At 36.4% G+C, this 21,729-nt stretch overlaps 1 protein-coding gene across 1 annotated transcript in view; it reads right to left on the bottom strand.

The window, feature by feature from the left end:
* The window catches only part of LOC114648378 (ALK tyrosine kinase receptor), a 1,111,743-nt gene that overhangs the window by 1,019,708 nt on the left and 70,306 nt on the right, over positions 1-21,729 (bottom strand). Inside the window, 1 exon segment of the mRNA XM_051925325.1 lies at positions 3,049-3,156. The gene's annotated coding sequence lies outside the window, so the exon portion shown is untranslated.

The following is a 21,729-nucleotide window of genomic DNA, read 5'->3' as shown; positions in this document are numbered from 1 at the left end:
TTAACAGATGACAAGGTGAGAAGACTAGTCATTTGAGGCAGCACTCTGCTGGATATATTTTTAATAATGGCTTTCTAAAAAGCAATTTGAAATTTTTGCCTTAAAAATATAGTACGTAATAAGATAGAGCGAGCTGACTAGCACATGAGTAAAGCAACCATGTAGAGATAAGTTCACACCTAGATGATTTCTTCTTGTTCTATCTGCATCATGCTATGCTGCTAAATAATACACTGCACATGAAGGCACATATTTTTGGTTTCAACTTATTCTGCGCTTCATCTCTTTCTGCACATTACACCTGCAGTAGAATTCATCTGAGAGCAAGGGATTATCAGCAGTTCTATAGTTCTGTGAATAGCATAATAGGTCTTACTATAAAAGAAAATTTAGGCCTTATATGCCATGTGTGTTGGCTCACTCACTTATCATCCTTCCAAGCTGAATGCTGAACTTCCATCCTCTTTGTTTTCAGGTGTCATTTATTCTTTGGCTGGAAATATATTTCAACACTTTACTTGCCATTTTTAAGTTCACTATACAAAAAAAAATCATTATTTAATCTCACTCAAGGGCAATTGCTGGGGCATCCCCAGAATCACTCCTGGGAAACTTACACACAGTAAAACCTCAGGGCTTCCAAATAGGAATGTCTGTTAACACTGCAGCCTGTTATCTTCATCACAGACCTAAGTCTAGAATGTCCTGGGTGAACAACAATTTCCCTGTGTTGGTTCATATAACTGTATCACAGGAAATTTGCCATGTTTTACAACAGTACTCTGAGATGCATCAGGGCACCTGTCCCAGATGTGGCAAATCAACTTTAATTTGTGTGGTTCCATTCATATCTGCAGAGGTTAGTACTTAATGCTGTCTGGTGGCTGCTTCCTTCCCACACTGTCCCATTTACGAACTTTGCAAGTCACTAACAAGAGAACCGATTTTGAAGTACTACTAATGTCAGAACTGTTGGTTGTTTAAAGACAAATTCATACATGCTGTAGCCCTGAGTAATCACTTTCCAGATAGGCAAAATGTTTCAACAACCAGTGTTTTAATGGTGTTCTTATGGTAGACTATTCTGAATATAAACAATGGTTGGAGGATGTTCCTCTGGTGTTGCATTGCTTAAACTAGTCTGTTCAGAAAGAAAAACAGCATCTATGCTTACATTTTGTTGAATATGTACATGGAATGCTTTGCAATATATCCAATTTATTTTCTACAGTTTCACATCATGTTCAGGTTATGCAATTCCATTCCATTAATGCAACATCTATCAATTCCAAATTTGAGAATTTGGATCGAACAACCCTTCATTTTTGTCAACTGACAAAACAATTTATGGCTAGCAATATAACTGCAAATAATCATTAGCAGATTCCAAAAGTGACTGGGATATATCAAATGTCCCAGACATCTGGGGACCCTACCCAGCCGGGACACCTGGACGGTCCCCGAGAGGGGTGATACTTCTTCTGGGCCACAAGAGGACAGCTACCCGGGTCTACTTGTGGGCCACTTGAATAGAGCTGGGACGCTCATCCCTACCGGAGGACGTGGCCACCACAAGGGGGCACCCCCAGACGGTTATGAAATCCTGGATGGCAGCACTTCCGCCACACCAGGAAGTGCTGCCTTAAGAAATCCCAGGGGCACCCAGAGTGCTTCCAGGTACTCTCTTGACACTTCCGCCACACCAGGAAGTGTTGTCAGGGGGAGCACCTGGAGCCCATCCATGTTAGTATAAAGGGCCACCTCCCTCCAGTAGACAAGGAAGGAGACAGAGCTTGTGCGGAAGGGAGTGGAGGTCAGAAGAAGAAGAGGATAAATAGCAAGAGAGAGAGAGAGAGAGAGAAAGAAAGGAAGAGAGTTGTTGGGATACGGCATTGTGGTGCTAAGGAAAAATAAAGGATTGTGCTTTTGGACATTCTGGTGTGTCTGTCTGTGTGCTTTCCACACAAATCACAGGCATATATGATATTAACTTAAAACCTTCAAATGAAGCTAGGAAAACTTACAGTGGCTTATCATCAATGATTTTTGTATTGTCAGACTTTCAGAAATCAGCCATTGTGCATATAGCACACAAACTGACCGAGATATCTATATATATATAAAATCCCTATGTGCATCCAGGTGTCCGTGTGTGGGTGTCTTCTGGTGAAGTGCGCATGCGCGGGGCACGGTGCGATGCGCGATATTACTGTCAGAGACAGTTACAGGCGTTTTACGGAAATACAAACCAGTATTACTGCGAGAGGAAATAAAAGGTACACAATACAGTGATGCATATTACAGCCACATACAAGCCTTTATTACTGTCAGAGGAGATTAAAGGCATATTACCGACACGCATGCCTGTATTACCGCCAGAGAAAATTAAAGGTATATTACGGACGTACAAGCCAGCGGACGTACAAGACGGTATCCTTCAATAAGGGCACACACAGGTATCCTTCAGTAAGGGCGCGCACAAAAAGGCAAGCCTCAAAAGGGCGACCTCAATTGGGCACAGCGAATAAAGGCGCGCATAAATAAAGATCTGCACCTTTGTTGCTCTTCACATATTCCAGAGCCATTTGAACTAAATTATCTATGAACGCCTTTATTCGCCGCGCTCAATTGAGGTTGCCCTTTTGAAGCTCACCTTTTTGTGCGCGCCCTTATTGAATAGAGCCGTTCAAGACAGTATTACTGTCACAGAAAATTAAAGACACACAATACACGGCGGCAGCCCACAAAGAACGGTCAGCTCAGCAAGTAAACATCAACAAAAGAAAGGCTGAAAGAAAGAAAAATACAACCAACAAAAAGAATGAGGTCTAAGTCCCTTGCCATTTAATATAGACTGTTTCTACTAATGTTTATGCACTACTGTTCTAGCACTCGTTATTGTAACGGGCTAAATGACTAGTTTTACAATAAGCCAGACTAAGTGGAAAAGAATGTAATTTTGGTGCAAGTTCACCACAATAAGCCTACATCCCAAATCACCAGGGGGATGAAAACAGTACTTTTATGTGAACATATTTTTGAACTTACCAGAAGAAATCCTATCTGAAGTGAAATCAGATTCAGCCTCAAGTGTCCATGTGAAGTTCCAGTATTTGAAAGGAGCTCTCAAGTCCTCGTCTAAGCTCAGATTTCGTGCTACAAAGGAGAAAATAAAAAAAAAAATTAATAAACTGCTCGCACTGTTATTCCATTGCGCAAGAAAAAGCAATTTCTGCCACAAAGTCACATTGGCAACTTTTTTTCTACAGTACCACAGCGAATTATCAAATGGTCTCCACTTACCTATGATCTCCATGTGAGATGCTATGTGGTTTGCTCTAGAATGTCGCAACAGGAATTTCAATTGAATTGGAGATCAAAATGACTAACATTCCAGCCTAAAGTTTAATACCAGTTTTGTTCATAAACCTAAAAACTAAATGCATGCTATCTGTTCTCCTGAATATTAAGGAAAACCACAGAGGTGTACAAAGTAGAGTAGGTCTAAGGTTTGTGGTAGATAATGTTTATCAACCTCCCTGTAACTATTAATAGTCTCTAGTAGTGCCCTAGTTAGATAAATAATGTATGCCAAGGTCCTGCTCATTAAGGTAACATGGCTCTTCATCTCTACATGATTATACACTTCCTGTGGAGTGCAAATAATTAAAATATAATATTCTTACATTCCAAATTCAGGGTTGCTAAGTGGAGGGGCAAACTAGGAACAAGCTCTGGTCAGGGTGCCAATTTATCACAGGATAAACACAGGTAACAAATAATCTTTGGTATACAGGAGGATAAGAAAGGACAAGTGTACAAGAAGGGCAACGCTTTATTATTTTTTATTTACATTTGTTTATTTACATTTACATTTTTATTAACCACTGTCACACTGTACATAGCTTCCCTTCCCAGTCACTTTTATAAACAAATCCACATTAAGATAATTTCTGGAAGCATAGGGAAGACACGTAAATGACATCATACTAGAAGTGAGAGTGCCAGTTTTAATTCTGCTACACTTCCCATTAGGTCCAACTTCTGTGGTCCATTTAGGCTTTTTGTGCATTCATACTTTACCTACAAAGGTACTGTAATTTAGATGGATGTGTGAAGCCTCACTCCTACAAAAGCTTCCAAACCCCAAGAGCAGCATAGATAATCAATGATAAAATTCTGCAATTAAATATGTACATGTAAATAAACCTATCATATGACATTGAGAAAAGACAGGAAAAGTAGGGGAAGATTTGAAATTTCTCATTATATAATAGTACTTCCACAGAATAAATGTATTTCAGCTCTTGCCCCCATATCATAAAAAAAGAGAACCACAATCAAATGAAAATATTAAGCTATTACTATGTGTCAAATATCAAATGCAATGTGTTCATTCAGGTTGTTTAACATTACTAAAAGAAATTCAATTTTGTAGTGTTAAATATAGTTTTGCTACCACATATTCGTAGATGTAAATCATACAGCATCATCTGAAACAAGACAGATGCTAAATGTATAATTGGGATGATGCTTCATGTTTATTTGCACTTTTAAAAGCCATGTTCATTTTTCTAGGTAACTTTTTTTTTCTTTTTAAGTAGGTATGATTGTAATCTTATATTTTAATATGCTGATGTTACTGCAGGCTACTAATTTAAATGTTATAGTTGTCTCTTGCATTAAATAACAATGCATGGTTAAAAAGCAAATTTGGCATACTGGTGTTTGATTAATAATGCTTACCTGGACATCCAGGTGGGCTACATGTGAAACTTTCTCTCCATGTGTAGCTTTCACAAACTCCCCACGTCTACATGGACAATGTTAATTAGAAAGAATACCTTTCCACAGTATGAGTAAGCATAGAGGTGTGTGCCCTAGACTGGTTCCTACATTGTCCCCAAAGCTGCCAAGATTGGTTCCAGATCCCATTGACCTTGTTATCAGATTAAGGAGGTTCATTGAATGAGTTGAAAGAATCCCATTATGTCTCATTGTAAAACTCCATTTTCATAAATGATTAATTAGATAAGGAATCTTAAAAAGGGATAAAAACTGGAATACTTATCCTCAAGTGAAAAATAATTATTTGGGATAGCTGTTTAAAAAGGAATAGAACTTAATCTAACCTTTAAATCTTTGAAATAACATTAGGAAAACAAGGAAAAAAAGCTATGTTCACTATGGAAGAATATCCAAACTCTACATAAGAAATGACTTGGCAAGGAAATGAATGAATTAGTCTTGAAGTGTGTCACTATTCGTTGTGATAAACTGCTCTCCAGAAACAAAAGAAACAGCTACAAAACAAGAAATCCAGTACTAAGTTTTTACAAGCTACTGACTCTCTTGAGTTGTGTTTGAAGTCCACAGGCATTAGCGATGGTTTGTTAATACTTAGTTGAAGAAAAATTTATTCAAACATTTATGTCACTTTATCTGTGGCCACTGAACAATCAGTGACACACTACATAAACCTTTTTTATGTCTTGATATTAGGGTTTTCTTTTATCTAAAGACAAAGCAATAAAGAGTTATAAGAAGTTTCAACCAATCTAGGATAGCTCCCCATGATCTTGAACAGTTTTGAGATAAAATGTAAAGAAAAAGACTAAAGGAGTCAAGCTTGACATTGTGCAGGAGCATTGATAACAGAGGAGGACATTTAAGATGCAGGTCAGGTTGGGGACCATGCACTGGTACAGCACGTTGCCGTACCCACCACATGACGAAAACACAACAGGCAAACACAAGGTCCAGTCTTACTATCTGGAATTGGCTATCTATCTGCTGTAGCCAGGTGTTATGTGAGCATCACCTTGGCCTGGTCCAGCCACTTGGATCCTCAGCAATGTGGATTCTGTGAGCCAGATCACTCTCACACAATTATGCCACATGGCCATAGTGCTGTAACTAACACTCCCTTAAAATCTAGGTAACATGCCTCATTCAGGACTCTGTGAGACACTGCTCATTTGACACAAAGTCAACCAGTGGTACGCAAGGATTCTCCCAAGAGACACAGTATTCTAGGAGTCCAGTCTTCATCTCAGGTCACTGAACAGTGTCCATGTCTCGCAACCAAACAGCAAAAAAGGAAGCACCAGGACTCTAAAGACATGGATCTTATTCCTCTTGCAAAGATAGTGCCACACAACCCTTTCCAGTGACATTCATGACCCCCTAATGCTCTCCCAATCCATCTACTGACTTAATAGGAAGAGTCACCAGAGACATGAATGTTGCTTCTTGGGTTAGTGAACTTCTTGACAAGGTAGAGACTCTCTCCACAGACAGACACACTGCTAATGTCAATTCCTAAAAGGTCATTAAAGGCGTGGATCTTGGTTTTTATGCTGGACACTCACAAGCCCAGACACTGAACCTTCTCTCTCCAGAGCCCCAATCAGAACCCCATTGACTTCACAAAGATCACAGCATCATCAGCAAAGTCAACATCAGTGAATCTTTCCTCACCAACAGATGCCCCACAGCCACTGGACCCCATGACCCTGCCCAACATCCAGCCCATGCAAACACTGAACACAGTAGGAGCTAAAACACACCCCTAACAAACCCCGGAATCAACTGGAAAGAATGCAGAGGTTCTGCCTCCACTCTGCAGAGCCCACACAGTACCAGTTTACAGGCCAGCCATGACATCAAGCAACTTTGGGGAATCCTGTGAAGTCTCAGGATGTTCACAGGACAGCTTGATCAACTGAGTTGTACGGTTTATGAAAATTGACAAAGGTTGCAAAGAAACTGCCAATATTTGCCTTTGCACTCAATAAGAACACTCAGTGCCATGGTCTGGTCGATGATAGTCTTCTTAGGTGTAAAACCAGACTGTTCCAGTCACTGGAAGGTGAGCAAGTGATCATGAATCCTATTGAGGATGACCCTAGTGAGGACAATAGAAACATTTATGATATAAATATGATTATTTTATATATTGTGGTGCCAGGGAATTAGACAATTGTTATTTGATTGATGGTAAAGATTTCATTACAAAGAAAAAATTTATACGTTAGCAACACAAACAATCCTACATATTATTTAAGTCATATCTGATACCTTGTTCAAGTGTTTTTTTTTTCCACCTCTCTCTCCTTTAGGTTTCCTTATAAGAAAAGCCATAATCAATTCCAGCAATTAACATTCATTGATTAGTTTCTTTACCGGTTTCTCTAATACCATGACCCAGATAGTATGTGTAATTTCTGACATTAGCAAACACAAAATAGGAAACCATCTTAGGTACAGAATGCCAGTCCATTTTAGCACTGCTAGAATACAATTAGAAAAGTCAAAAAAGTGTGCAAGAAATGATATGGAAAGACATCTACTGACAAAAAAGTTTTAAAATGTCAGATTACGGGCTCTGGGCACTATTGTTTGACCATTGGCTTGCATGATATTTTTTTAAAGGTCAAATTACCAAGTAACTGCTAGAAATAATGGTAGATTTCAGGTCATTTTACAAATGTGTCTAATTTTTAACACAACAAAAAAATAAAGTATGGATCTTTCATTATTTGAACTTCTACACCACAGCAGAAGGTTTTAGTATTGTGTTATATTAGGTGCTCATTGTGTACCATTTTCTTACAAAAAACTATAAAAATCTAAGTACTTGAAATAAATTAGAGGCTTCTGGACATGTTTTTTTTTTTTTTTTTTTAAAGTTTACACTGAGAACATAGGAGAACGGCAGGGTGATGAATATTTAAGGCACTACTCATGAATCAGGCTACTGTTGCATGTAACAAAAATTAAAGGTAGTATATAATTTATTAAAACATTGAAGGATCTTTCTTGCACTCCCTCACATCTCTTTTTTGCATTAATGTAGATGAAAATGCACCTTGGTGAAAAAAATGAACCGATACTTGAGATAATAAAAAATACATAAAGAAGATTTACAGTAATTAATATCCAACTAGGCAGTTAATACTAGCTAATGCAAATGTTCATTACTGCCAGATCAGCAGGACTTACTTCATTCCAATTTTATCATCTAAATAAATCAAGTTAAATGGCTTGAAATTTAAACAGAAGTTTCACCAGCATTAAGGAGACTAAAATATAGGAAGCAAACTGCAGGGACAGACTAATGTGTAGGGTTTTTTGATCCTATCAGCCACCAATACCTTGAGTGCTGTATATACTCACAGAAAAAAAAATGGGTTAGATGGACATTTGAATTGATTTATCACATATATTTAACTGAGGTTTGTTTTGATTTTGAAACAAAATGTATGTCTCGATTGAAAACCAAGATCCAAGAGAATACAAAAACAAATGCAATGAATCCTTGCAAGAGTTCCCAAGTTAGCATATTTACAGTAGCTAAACATTGCCTATAATATTAAAAAAAATTAACTCTAAAGGGATTTGTGAAATCATATTTGATTAAAGGAAGCTAAAAAAATGTGGGTAAAACTTTAGTTTAGGTACTGCAAACATATATCCATTACTCATTAACTCTTATGTAAGAAGACTTAAAGGCTTCTTTTGGTCTTCATAACACTTATAAAACATCAGTAGTCAGGTTATTCTTCTCTGTGCAGTGTGGCATATTGGCACAATGGTAAAATGACTTGTTAATATGAAAGATTCACAGGTCTTATACTAAGTCTGTAATATCAAGAGAAATGTGTCTCAGTTAAGCCACCTCAGACAACTCCAGGGCGATGTGTTGTTTGTCTGTCACATTGCAGAGATGAAGAAACACTTTCATGATGCTTTGGAAGTGTTTTGAAGACCCAAAGAAGTGAGTGTTAAGGTCTTATTACATAGTAACAAATGAGTAATAGATGCATTTTTGCAGTACCTAAATTAAAATGTTACCAAAGTTTGAAGTCCAGAACCACCAGAAAAAAACCCCCACAATATTCAAAAATACCTCATGTATCTGGCTCCTCAAGTTCAAATTTTCCCATAGTTTTTATCAGCTTCTAGTTTTTTAATTAACGACTGTAAGTTGACCCCATGTTTGGGTTTGTGTTAGAGGGTACATGGTGTTAATGTATTGGCAAAATTTCTGCCTTGAGCCTAATTCTGCCATGATTAACTCAAGACTACCTATGACCCTGAACTTGATTTAAAAATTTTGAGGATGTAATGCTGTGTATATTTTTATTATTACACAATTTTATTAAACTTGCCCTCTAGGTTTGTCTGGATCCAATTTTTACATTATTTTATTCAACTTGCCCTCTGTTATTCTGGGTCAAATTTTGCAATTAATTTTTTACCCACTTTTTCGAAACCAATTTCCTTCCGACTTTGCTTGCATGCATGCTTATCTCCTGTGACAATATTTCATCAGTTTTGACCTGGGATCTGTACGTTGATTACATTAAAATTTCCTTATATTCTACTTTTAGTGAATACATGCATATATAGTGCTTTTAGCCAAAATGCATATACAGTATATGAAAAATTAGTGGTGTTGGCAATGTGGTTAGCAAGTTGGACTTTCAAAACAAGCAGTCAAATGTTCAAGACCAATGTACACAATTTTATTTATTTATTTATTTTTAACCAATTTTTCATCATTTATATACAAATTTGGTAAAATTCTCTTTTCAGTGATTTGGCAATATTGGCTCAGTGGATAAAGTGTTGGGCTTTTCTAAGAAAGATTGAAGGATCGATTCCCCAATAGACAAACACACATTTACATTACACGTGTAAGGTTTTACCGTGGTTAGGATTTTCTAAAATGAGAAATGCAAATGAATGAATGTTATGTTTTACTTTAAGATCATAGTTCAATTCCACTCTGTGGCTAATGTTATTTCTGTCAAATCACCTTCCCACCCAAGTAAAGATTTCTGTAATGTGCCAAGGATTGTGTGGCATTAGGGTGACTAAAATATATATATATATATATATATATATATATATATATATATATATATATATATATATATATATATATATATATATATATATATCCATCCATCCATCCATTTTTCCAACCCACTGAATCCGAACACAGGGTCACGGGGGTCTGCTGGAGCCAATCCTAACCAACACTGGGCACAAGGCAGGAACTAATCCTGGGCAGGGTGCCAACCCACCGCAGGACTATATATAAATATATATTACACGGAACCATTTTATTCAAAAAATCTGTAAAAATTAAGTGTAGGTAGCATATAAAATTGTGAAATTCATTAAAAAATACATAGATTCATTAAATGATTCCCAAAAAATAACTCTTACAATTTGAAAATTTCTCTACTTAAAACTATTATCCTACGTACTTTAACTTTTATATGCTGGTTAGAAATTTAACTTTAACAAAATGCATGCATTTTAATTTAATTAAATTAATTCCTTTACGCACGCCCCATGATTTTATTTTTAGTCACATGAGACCAACAAAATCGTAGTAAAAGATTTTTTTTTAGTGCATTTTCGAATAAAACCATTTCTCTTAATTTTGTGTTTTCATTTTTTACACTTAGATCTTAGCAGGGAATTTAGAACCCTTTTATGCTAGTTAGGGTCACTAAACTTAGCCATTCAGTAGCATGTGTGAGTATTTTTTTCCTATGAGACACAGACCCATTGTAACACTGATGCAATTTAGAGTTTTTAGTCAATTAGTGTCCCTTTGGGCTGTTGAAATTACACATCCAGAAGGACACCCACAACAATAAAGAACAACTTGATTGCTGAGAGAAATCACCTCAGCATAGCATGAAAAGGACCCTCAGGGACACTGATATGGCACTGCTGTTTATTTTAACACCATGGCAATTCATAAAATCTTTAATAATATTCAGTTGACCTCACATACTGTATATATTAAAAGTTATCCAAGTATTTTATAAGGTGGCACAGTTATATGTAAATGAATTATTTCTAATATTCAGATATTTCTAACTTCAGATGCTGTTACTGAAGGGCAAAACTGAAGGAGTTTCTATAAAGATGAATAAATGAAACAAAATAGTAATACCAACCTTAAAAAAATGCATTTACGTATTTGGCTAACACCTTTATCCAAGGTGACTTACGATATTTATGATACAGTTGGCTACATTTCTTTTTGGATTTCCAATTGGAGTACATACAGGTTAAGCGACTTGCTCATGGTCAGACAGTGTCAGTAGCAGGATCCGAACCTAAAACTTAAGGGTTTGAAGTCCAAAGTCTTGACCTCTACACCACACTGCCTGCAGTTTATGGTACTGTACTTATGATGGCAAGGATACAAGTGATTGTACTGAAGTGAACTAGGCTTTAGCTACCTGATGATATGCACAAAGGAACTAACATCCTATTTTGTGTAATAAAAGCAAAAAGATTAAAATATACTTTTCTATGCATGTGTAATAGTTCCTTATTTCTAATTCTATTTTCAGTTCCTTTTGTCATTAGCTTCATACTTATTATTTAAAAACATTAACATTATTTCAAGCTATAACAGTTCATTTTGTTCATTTATGTACAAAAATACTGGCCTTGTTGATAATTATGGCAAGCATAAGTAAAACAACTCTATTGCATTAGAGGCACATTTTTTGGCAAGATTTTCATAGCCTATTGCCAGTATCCTACTGGGCCATTATTAGCCAGGACAGACTTGGCATGGTTTTTGGCCAAGTTCCCTTCTATTCTATTCTGGTATTTCTTGTTAAGGATGATGAAAATGTGACAAATGAATCTTACACTAGGTGAATATATGAACAGTGAATCACCTGCAATGTAAGGCTGCAAACACAATGCTGCTTGCATATGTAATTAAAGTGGGAAAGTATGTAAAAGATTACTCCCGCTTGTTGTTGTACTATAACCTCCAAAGTGCATCACAATATCTTAGCATAAAGCATGAGCTATCACCAGGGACAAGATAAAAAGGTTTCTGGAATTTAACCAGTCAGCCAAGTATTTTAGGAAGAATGGTGCTACAGTACATCCCGCTTACATTAAAACTACTCTTTTGACAAAACACTCTAGTGTTGTGTCGGACCGCATATTGGCAGCTTTTCCAAGTCTTTGCCCTCCCCTTATATCAACTATACGGATTTTTTTACTGACTTAAGTGTGTCAGGGGCTAATGGGCCTCTCTGTCTCAGAACTAAAATAAGACAGTGGCCTGGGTAGGAATAAAACACTAACATAGTGAGCTATACTTAATCTCACAATAAATTACAACTGTTTTGTTCATGCGTGATCTTTCCTATGTGCAGATTTTCAACTCATTTAATGAATGATTTTATTTATCAGAGAATGTGAACTCTAAGGCTGTTGACATTCACTTTCAGGTTTTATCTGCCTTGCTCATATCTCCCCTTAAAAACATTTTCCACCAACCATGCATTTTAAACGACATTACCCTGTCATGCTGCCTCCTGCTTTGCTTACAGGTCACCCTGAGTTGTAATATTACCCAATTCAAAAAAAAAAAAAAAAAATCTAACAATTTATGTCTTGAAGAAATAACTTTGCAATAAAAATAATACATGTCACTTGTAACTTTACTCTAGTTCCTTGACTCCACTGAACTCTTCTGTCTTTGGTATAGGTTATCTTGTTTATCAATATAGCATTTTCATTGCAATGTTTTGTCTTCAGCAAAATGTTACTTGCACTGGTTGCTCTCATGGACTTGTATAAAATTTTGCTGAACAGTAAATATGACAAAACCATTTTAAGTTTTTCCCTTTCAGTTACACTACTAAAAAGGTACACAAAGCAACATTGAGCTTTACATTTACAATTGTAGTCAAAAGTTTGGACACCCTTGGTCAAACCTTTTTTTTTTTTTTTTTTTTTTTTTTTACCAGAACCTATAAATGAACAGTGTTAACAACTTATACAGGCTTATATGACAAATGTGTACCATTTTAATTTGCAAACACTATCTGCTAAACTAAATGGCCTAAAAGTAAATTGGGAATTCATATATGTGCAAAATGTTCTGAATTAAACAAAACTAAAAGTCAATTTATATGGTTGTATATCTTGATGTTGGGTTGGACCTGCTATTTGGTACACACAAAGGACACAGAATGATAGCACAACATTTAAAGAGGAAGTACATCATTAACAAATTATAAATAAACATGAATAAAACAAAAACTTGAATAATAGTTCAAATTTAACAAAACCAATCATAAAACAGAACATAAATACAAGCCAGGGACAAACACCTGGCTGTAGCACAACAGTATCCCATTCATATTTTTTAAATAGATTGCATTTTCCCTTGTATACTGCACATTAATAATCTTACTTTTACTGGAAATCATTTTAGTTATTGCCATGCACAATTCTAGAATTATTAGCAGCTAGAGAGAGAAACTGCATGTGTAACACATCACCAAACACAAACTGCCAAAAAACAGATAAAGCCAAAAATCAAGCACTTGATTCTATTATGCATCAGTATTTTAGTCAGAATACTAAGGAAACAGAAATAACTTGGAAAGCCTATAAGGGGCACATTGTTCCTGGGATTAGTGAATTTTGATTTTCTAAAGCTGATGCGGCTACATTTATGTGAATTAACCTGCTTCAAAAAGTGAAACTGCCACTGAAAGTCTAGCTAAGTTCTATTTTTGCTAATGTTTGAGAGTCTCCCTTTCCTCCACTTGTTTCGAGGCATACTGTATATTTGTAGGTTGACCGGTTGCCATGATTGCCAGAAACAAAGCATTTTTTGGGAACATATGTCCCATGTAAAACATACTTTAAGGTCCTGAATGTTAAAAAAACAAATATGTAACAATGGATCCAAATAACTGTAAAATACTTTTACTCTGACCACAAATAGCATTCACTGTTGTTTCTGAATGTGAAGAGACTTGAGTTCCATAAGCAAAATTAAAAATGTAACTACTGCAATGTGGTATTCAATGGCTGGTCAAATCATTCTTCATGCAGCTTTCAGTTAATTCAAAATGCTGCTGCAAGATTCATTGCAAGAACTAGAAAGTACAACCATTAGATGTTAAGTCCTTACACTGGCCTACAGTTAAGTTTAGAGATAATTTCAAAATTCTCCTACACAGAAATCGTTAAAAAGATCAAGACCTCATTTACCTTATCTGAGCTTACCATTGCATGCAAGAAAGAGTGTGCATCAAGCCTACTCAAGATTTCAAGGATTAATAAAATAACAGTGGGAGGTCAAGCTGTTAAGTTACCGGGCCCTAAAGCCTGCTGCTTATATAAGAGATTCTCCTTCTGTCCCAGCTTTTAAATCCAGGCTGAAGAATTACTACTTTAGTCTAGCATACCCTGGTTAGAGCTATTGATTAGCTGTGCCTGATGCATTTTATTTGTTAGTTATTTGATAAAGATAAAAGTAATACAATATTTATAAACTGTTACTAACCCTCTTCTATCCTGTTTCACTTTTTTGTATCCTGTTGTGGCACATTGTGTGTCTGCTCTACTGCCAAGCTGTTCCCCTGTACATGGAAAGGTCATCTGATACTGGAAACATTCGAGTCATCGAATGGAAAGATTGTTTCATCAGACTGGATGACCCAGAACTGACTCTAATGCGGAGTGCACAGGAAGGGGAGGGTAACTAGTTGGCCGAGGTCTCCAGGACTTTGAGATTATTCTCTCTCTCTCACAATTGACCATGGACCTGAAATTCCCCTGATATTTTTTTTTCTCCAGGTATGTTGCTGACTGAACGTTGTTTCCCTGTCCTCTGTTGTCAATGGGTCATAGTTCAACAAGTAATTAATGGAAAGATATTGTCAGCCTCCATGTTAATCAATTTCTACTGTTTTCTGTGTTTATCAAATATTTGTCTGTATGTATAGTAATTCTGCATGCAGAGATTTGTAAAATTCATACTTGCAGTGAAGAATGCAATACAAAGATAAATTGAATTGATGACATGTATAAATAGAAATCATTTAGTTTAACTGACAAACACTGCAGAGTATTATTTGAATTCTGTTTGAAGTTTTAGGATAATGATAACACATACTGTACATTTAAGAGACACAGTAATATCAGCATCAAATACAGAAGGACAGCTCATCTTACAGTAGACAGGAATGAGGAAGTACCTTCTTCAGACTTCTGCACATGTTGAAAAAGATTCGGCAAATATGAACCAAACCAGTTAATAACTTGGCACAGTTAATCCCATGACATAAAAATTAAACACATCTAAAACAATCATTCTTCATCTATTGAAAAATTAAGAAAGTTACAGAGCTTCTAGTCTTACAGCTACAGTATTTAATTAGGCTGCAAAAGTTGTGTATAAACAGTTACATGAGGAGTGAAAGAGAGCTTGATCTAAATTGTGAAGTACAGAAAACTTAGTTTGCCATTTACTAATCTGCCCATATTAGATGATACTTTTTCTATTTTTTCTATCCTCTAAACTATTTAGGTAAATTTAACTTTCAGTAGGTCCCACTACACAAATGTATGCTATCATATCTCTGCTTATTGCACCAAGCTAACCATAATTCTGTTGCTTTTCCTTTAACACCAATGGATGTAATCATTATGAAATAAGAGATTCACTTAAATGATGCTTTATTTTTTTTAATTGTTAACATTCATTATTTGAAAAGTTATTTTCAAATTTAGAAATTCAGTAATTTACTATTTTTTTAATAGTAAGTCAATTTAGCTGCAGCTTCTCATGAATCAAAAAAAGTACACAAAATAATTCCCTTTTTCCCCTAAAACATGTGATTAGTAACTTATTGCAGATGTTTATATTGTTTATTTTCTTACTATGGTATAGAACAGGACCCAATAAACTCCAGACTAACAATTCTTTAGAAGGCAACAAAAACATTAACTAGAAGGCAGCATCAAAATAAAAATATGAACTGAGAAAAGAGATGATTTTGATTTTGTTTTTTTTTTTAAGTTATCCACTCTAATCATGTACTTGTAGCTTCCATAGTAATTATGGATTGAGTTGTTCCTGGATTTCAATATGAATTTCATTTCTGTACTTTTATTTTTATTATGAAGTAACTTTGTTTTTTTTAATGAAATGGAATACTTTGAATTGTATTCTTTTTCATGTACAGTAGTTTCTAATTGAGGCCAGCAACTCAACTGTTTCTCTAATGCCAAAGGAAGTGTTTGAAGTTTTGACAGGCCGCAGCTTTTAAAAACTTGAAAGACCTCTTTCTTGTAAGACTTCTTAAATGCAGATCATGTGGCGTTGCCACACACTAGCATCTTGCCTGTCTCTCAAACCACTTAGATGTAAGACTGTTAACGTAGGGTGGCATGCATACACTGCAAGAATCCTGCTTTATGTTCCAATTATTAATAAAATGAAAAAGCAGGAAGATTTATGTTAAAAAGACTGGTTGTTTTCAACTGGAAAAGAACTGGAAATCTGAAAATATCAAAATTATAGACTAGGTTAGCTACAGGCTCTGTGGGTGAGTGACTAAATTGTTTCTCCTTTTTGCACTCTGTCCTTCTGATGATCAGCCTAATTCACATCCCAGAACATTAATGAATGCTGTTTCTTGTTGAACACTCTTTTTCACAGTATTTATTTAGTTATAAAGCTCCCTTGTTCTAAAGCAAGTGTTTATTTTTTCCAGGCCACATCCAATTCTTCATGAGTTTCACTTATATTTTACTGAATTACGTCCTATTTCATTTAATTTCACTACTCATTATGTAACCCCTAATTAAGTCAGTTCAGCCTTTTGCACTTTAGAGTTTCCCAGCTGCAACAAACCTCTGTGTTCAAATCTGTATTTCTAGAAGAAAGCCTATTCATTCCTCCATGCTCCATATGTGTGATGTGCAAATTGATGCTCAAAAGAGTAGATAACAAATATACTTAAGCCAATTCTAATAAGGCAGAAACAGCACTTAAGTAGATGTAACTGAGAATAAAGCTATCCTTCATAAGTTATTGGTTAATTCTAAAAAAAAATGATAGGAACCAGGTTTCTGCTGGCTATATTAAGCATTGATGAAGATACCGTGATGACTTGTTGCATGCTGTGTAAGTCCATCAGTGGTATTATCCCACACCCTAATCTAAATGATTACCTGAAATAACTTTTCTTTTTAATTGAAAAAAAAACCAACAAACAAAAAAACACTGAGTAAGAAAAAAACTGACTCTAAACAAAATGGCCCATAACATGGATGGAGGTTTTGAACATAAACATAAATAAACTTTGTACATTATATCAAGACGGGATTATGAAAGGATAATGGGGAGGAGGTGGGTTAAATATAAGCAGAGTCAGAGTTTTTGAATGTGCGTGCTTTGCAAAGCTACAATAAACTTGTTCAACTAAAACTATTATAGGCTTTCAATTTTCAGTTTTGTAACAATTGTACACTTCTTTTTAGTAATATATAGTAAATGTCAGATTTATGCAGTCAAAAAGGAGCACATTTCATAATTATGATAGTGTGCCAAACTTCTTTCCATGGGGAAAATATAGCTTTATACAGAAGCCCTTTAAATAAATAAATAAATAAATACAAAAATAGGTAGATAGATAGATAGATAAATAAATAAATAAACAAATAAATAAATAAATACACACACAAAAATGAGTATAAAGCAAGATAAAGTCAAAAGAAAGAAAAGTTCTGACTTTGCTGTCACAGTCGCATTGAGGCATTATGGAGATGTGTTGCTGTTAGTATAAAGGAGCCCCAGTGGCATTTCTTGATCCACTTCTGCTGAATAATTCGTTAGCTGAAAGTAGTCAGAGTTAGTGCATCAGAGAAAGGATGTGCAGCATTGTTCACAACGACACTCAGGTTTGTTTTAATTCTCTCTGTCGTTACGACCTCCAAGGGGTCCAGAGTGCATCCTATATCTGAACTTGCCATCTTAATTAGCCTGTTGATTCTGAGGGCCACTCTTAAAGTGATACTACCAGCCCAGCACACCACTGCAGAGAAAAATTGCATTCGCCATCACAGAGTTGTAGAAGGTGTGAAAGATGTCACTTCCTATATTAAAGAAACACTGTCTCCTCAGGAAAAAGAGCCTGTTCTGCCACTTCTTATACAGTTCCTCTGTGGTCCAAGACGAGTCCAACCTATCATTAATGTGGACCCCCACATAAATTTAGGAGTGGACCATCTCCACATTCACTCCCTGAATAGTGACCGGACGTAGAGTCTCTTTGGTGTGACAATGGTCAGTAACCAGTTCCTTGGTTTTGCTGATGTTAATATGCAGACAGTTCTCTTTGCATGAAGAAACAAACTTCTCCACCTTTCTCCTATACTTTGCCTCATCCCCTTTATCAATAAATACATGCAGAATTTCTACAAGTGACATGACCTGGTGTTATATTTGTACTCAGAGATGTTGCTCACATCTGTATCAGAAACACAGCCCTTGAGTTTCACAAACTGCAGTCTGCCTGATAGACATTCCAGTATCCATGACAATATAGGCTCACCCACCTTCATAGCTCTTAGCTTACCTTTTAATAGACATAGCTGGATGGTATTAAAGGCACTGAAGAAATCAAAAAATCTTGCAGTTCTGCCAGTTTTGTCCAAGTGAGAATAAACCTTGTAGAGAAGATACATAATTGCAGCCTCCAGTACAATTTTTGTCCAATATGCTGGATCCAGGTGGTCTACCACAATACGACTCATATGATCCAGGACCAATCTCTCAAAGGTTTTCATGATGTGAGACATAAGTGTCATTGGTCTGTAGTAATTAGGTGAAGAGGCACCTGCCTTCTTTGGAACAGGAACAATTCAGGATGTTTTCAAAAAAACGTATTGTCTGGTGTAACTTCACGTAAAATTAACCTTGAGTCAACGGTTGCTCACCTGAAAGTATTTTAACCTCCATACACCAGAACCCAATATTATCTTGGCTTGGGTATCTTCATTGAGAGCTTGCTGGCTACAGTCATTAATCTTGTTTCCTTTGGGGATGCCAAATTCCTCACATAGCTCTATATGACATAACGTTAGGCAGGTGAGAAAATTTAAACCGATGCAATGTGAACACTGATGGCAGACATTGGATTCAGAACATTCATTCCTTACCACACCACAATAGAAAATGTTATATCAGAAAATAAGTGGATGCATATATGAATAGGGTGTATATCTAATCAATGCAAATCAGTTAACTATGAATTTCCCATTAACTCCATGTTATTCACAAGTGAAATGTGCGGACCTTTGGGAGGCCTCAAAATAGCTTCCATTATTAAAGTGTTGCAAACCTGGTTTACTTTCAACCTTTGACTCAATGGAGATGCACAAATTGTATTGACTTGTTTTTAAATTACCGTTTTCTACATTGATAGTGTATGAAGTTGATATTTACTATTATTTACAATTAGGTTTGCATGTCTGCAATACCTGGTTGACTATCAACCATAACTGTCTAAATATAAGGCAATAGATTTCTATGCATTTAAGCGGAAGATGCCATCATCTATATGCTACATCGATCCCTCTCCCACTTGGACAGAGGCAGTGGCGCTGTAAGAATTATGTTTCTAGACTTCTCTAGCGCCTTCAACACCATCCAACCTCTGCTCCTTAGGGACAAGCTGACAGAGATGGGAGTAGATTCATACCTGGTGGCATGGATCGTGGACTATCTTACAAACAGACCTCAGTATGTGCGTCTCGGGAATTGCAGATCTGACATTGTGGTCAGCAACACAGGAGCGCCGCAGGGGACTGTACTTTCTCCGGTCCTGTTCAGCCTATATACATCCTGCCACGTGCAAAAGTTTGCTGACGACACTGCAATTGTGGGCTGCCTCAGGAGTGGGCAGGAGGAGGAGTATAGAAACCTCATCAAGGACTTTGTTAAATGGTGCGACTTAAACCACCTACAACTGAACACCAGCAAAACCAAGGAACTGGTGGTGGATTTTAGGAGACCCAGGCCCCTCATGGACCCCCGTGATCATCAGAGGTGACTGTGTGCAGAGGGTGCAGACCTATAAATACCTGGGAGTGCAGCTGGATGATAAATTGGACTGGACTGCCAATACTGATTCTCTGTGCAAGAAAGGACAGGGCCGCCTGTACTTCCTTAGAAGACTGGCATCCTTCAACATCTGCAGTAAGATGCTGCAGATGTTCTATCAGATGGTTGTGGCGAGTGCCCTCTTCTACGCAGTGGTGTGCTGGGGAGGCAGCATTAAGAAGAAGGATGCCTCACGCCTGGACAAACTGGTGAGGAAGGCAGGCTCTATTGTTGGCATAGAGCTGGACGGTTTGACATCCGTAGCAGAGCAACGGGCACTCAGCAGGCTCCTATCAATTATGGAGAATCCACTACATCCATTAAACAGTGTCATCTCCAGACAAAGGAGTAGTTTCAGCGACAGACTGCTGTCACTGTCCTGCTCCACTGACAGACTGAGAAGATCATTCCTCCCCCAAACTATGCGACTCTTCAATTCCACCAGAGGGGGTAAACGTTGAACATTATTCAAGTTATTGTCTGTTTTTTACCTGCATTTTTTATTACTCTTTAATTTAATATTTTTTGATGCTGGAGTATGTGAATTTCCCCCTGGGATTAATAAAGTATCTATCTATCTATCTATCTATCTATCTATCTATCTATCTATCTATCTATCTATCTATCTATCTATCTATCTATCTATCTATCTATCTATCTATCTATCTATCTATCTATCTATCTATCTATCTATCTATCTATTTAATCAGTGGGTTTATCTAAAGAGTCCATGCAAAAAGGCAGCAGCTTCTTTTTTTTCTTTTTGAGGGGATTACACAGACATGGCTGGTTTTCTGTAGGTTTTCCCCTTTCATGACAGAGATATTCTAGGTTTCAAACACTAGAGATTCAAATTTCCCTCACTACTATTTGCAAAAAAAATAAATAAATAAATGTGGAATTCAGAAGAGGATGTGGTAGAAGGATTTAGTGGTAGAGCTGGCTTAATGATTAAGTTTACCAAATAGCAAACTCAGTGTATATCTTTTGGGATTTTGATGGTATTGTGTTAATAATATGATGATGTTGCCCACATTAGAATACTGTATCAGTACTATTAGTTGCATTTGTTAAAAGTGTATGTGCGCATAGATAGAAATATCTATACTTTATTAATTTCATTTATTCCTCTAAGCATTTGTTTGTAACACTAGGAATCCAAGAATTGCATTTGAAACCTGATAATCTTAAAATCTTAATTTTAATCCTAACCTATAATTATACTAAAGTGCTGCCAGTGGGGAAAATAATCTACCTTGGCTCAGCAGTAAAGAATTTCCCTATTTAACAATCCATGCTAAGCACAAACAGAGTGCTGATTTATTTGACGAACACTTCAGGAAACAGTATTTAATTAAATTAGGGTTAAAGGTTATTTCCATGCTGTAAAGGAAAGCACGTAAAAGATATGCTACAACTATTTAGCCTACAACAGGTGTACGTACAACTGAAAAGGAAATAGCAGGTAACAAATATAGAGGAGAGGTGGGAACAAATCCAGACCAGACAAAAGGAGAAACTATGAGAGTAGATGTGAAAATGCTTCTGTCAGAGAAGATGAAGGGAGAGCGAAAGACATGGAGCAATATGTGATCAGAGGCAGAGTATGAGCTTGGTTTTATTTTATTTTTTTAATTTGAAAGGTATCTTTGAAGCTCTGTGAAAGAACACAAAAAGAGAGATCAGTGTGGCTATGATCCACAATAGGCTTTGTAAGATCTTAACTGCTCGAACATGCTTCTTGAAACAGTCTGCCA

The sequence above is a fragment of the Erpetoichthys calabaricus genome, chromosome 3 (genome assembly GCF_900747795.2).
Source record: "Erpetoichthys calabaricus chromosome 3, fErpCal1.3, whole genome shotgun sequence".
In the NCBI taxonomy this organism is placed as follows: Eukaryota; Metazoa; Chordata; class Cladistia; order Polypteriformes; family Polypteridae; genus Erpetoichthys; species Erpetoichthys calabaricus.
This window is presented reverse-complemented; position numbering and strand designations above follow the sequence as displayed.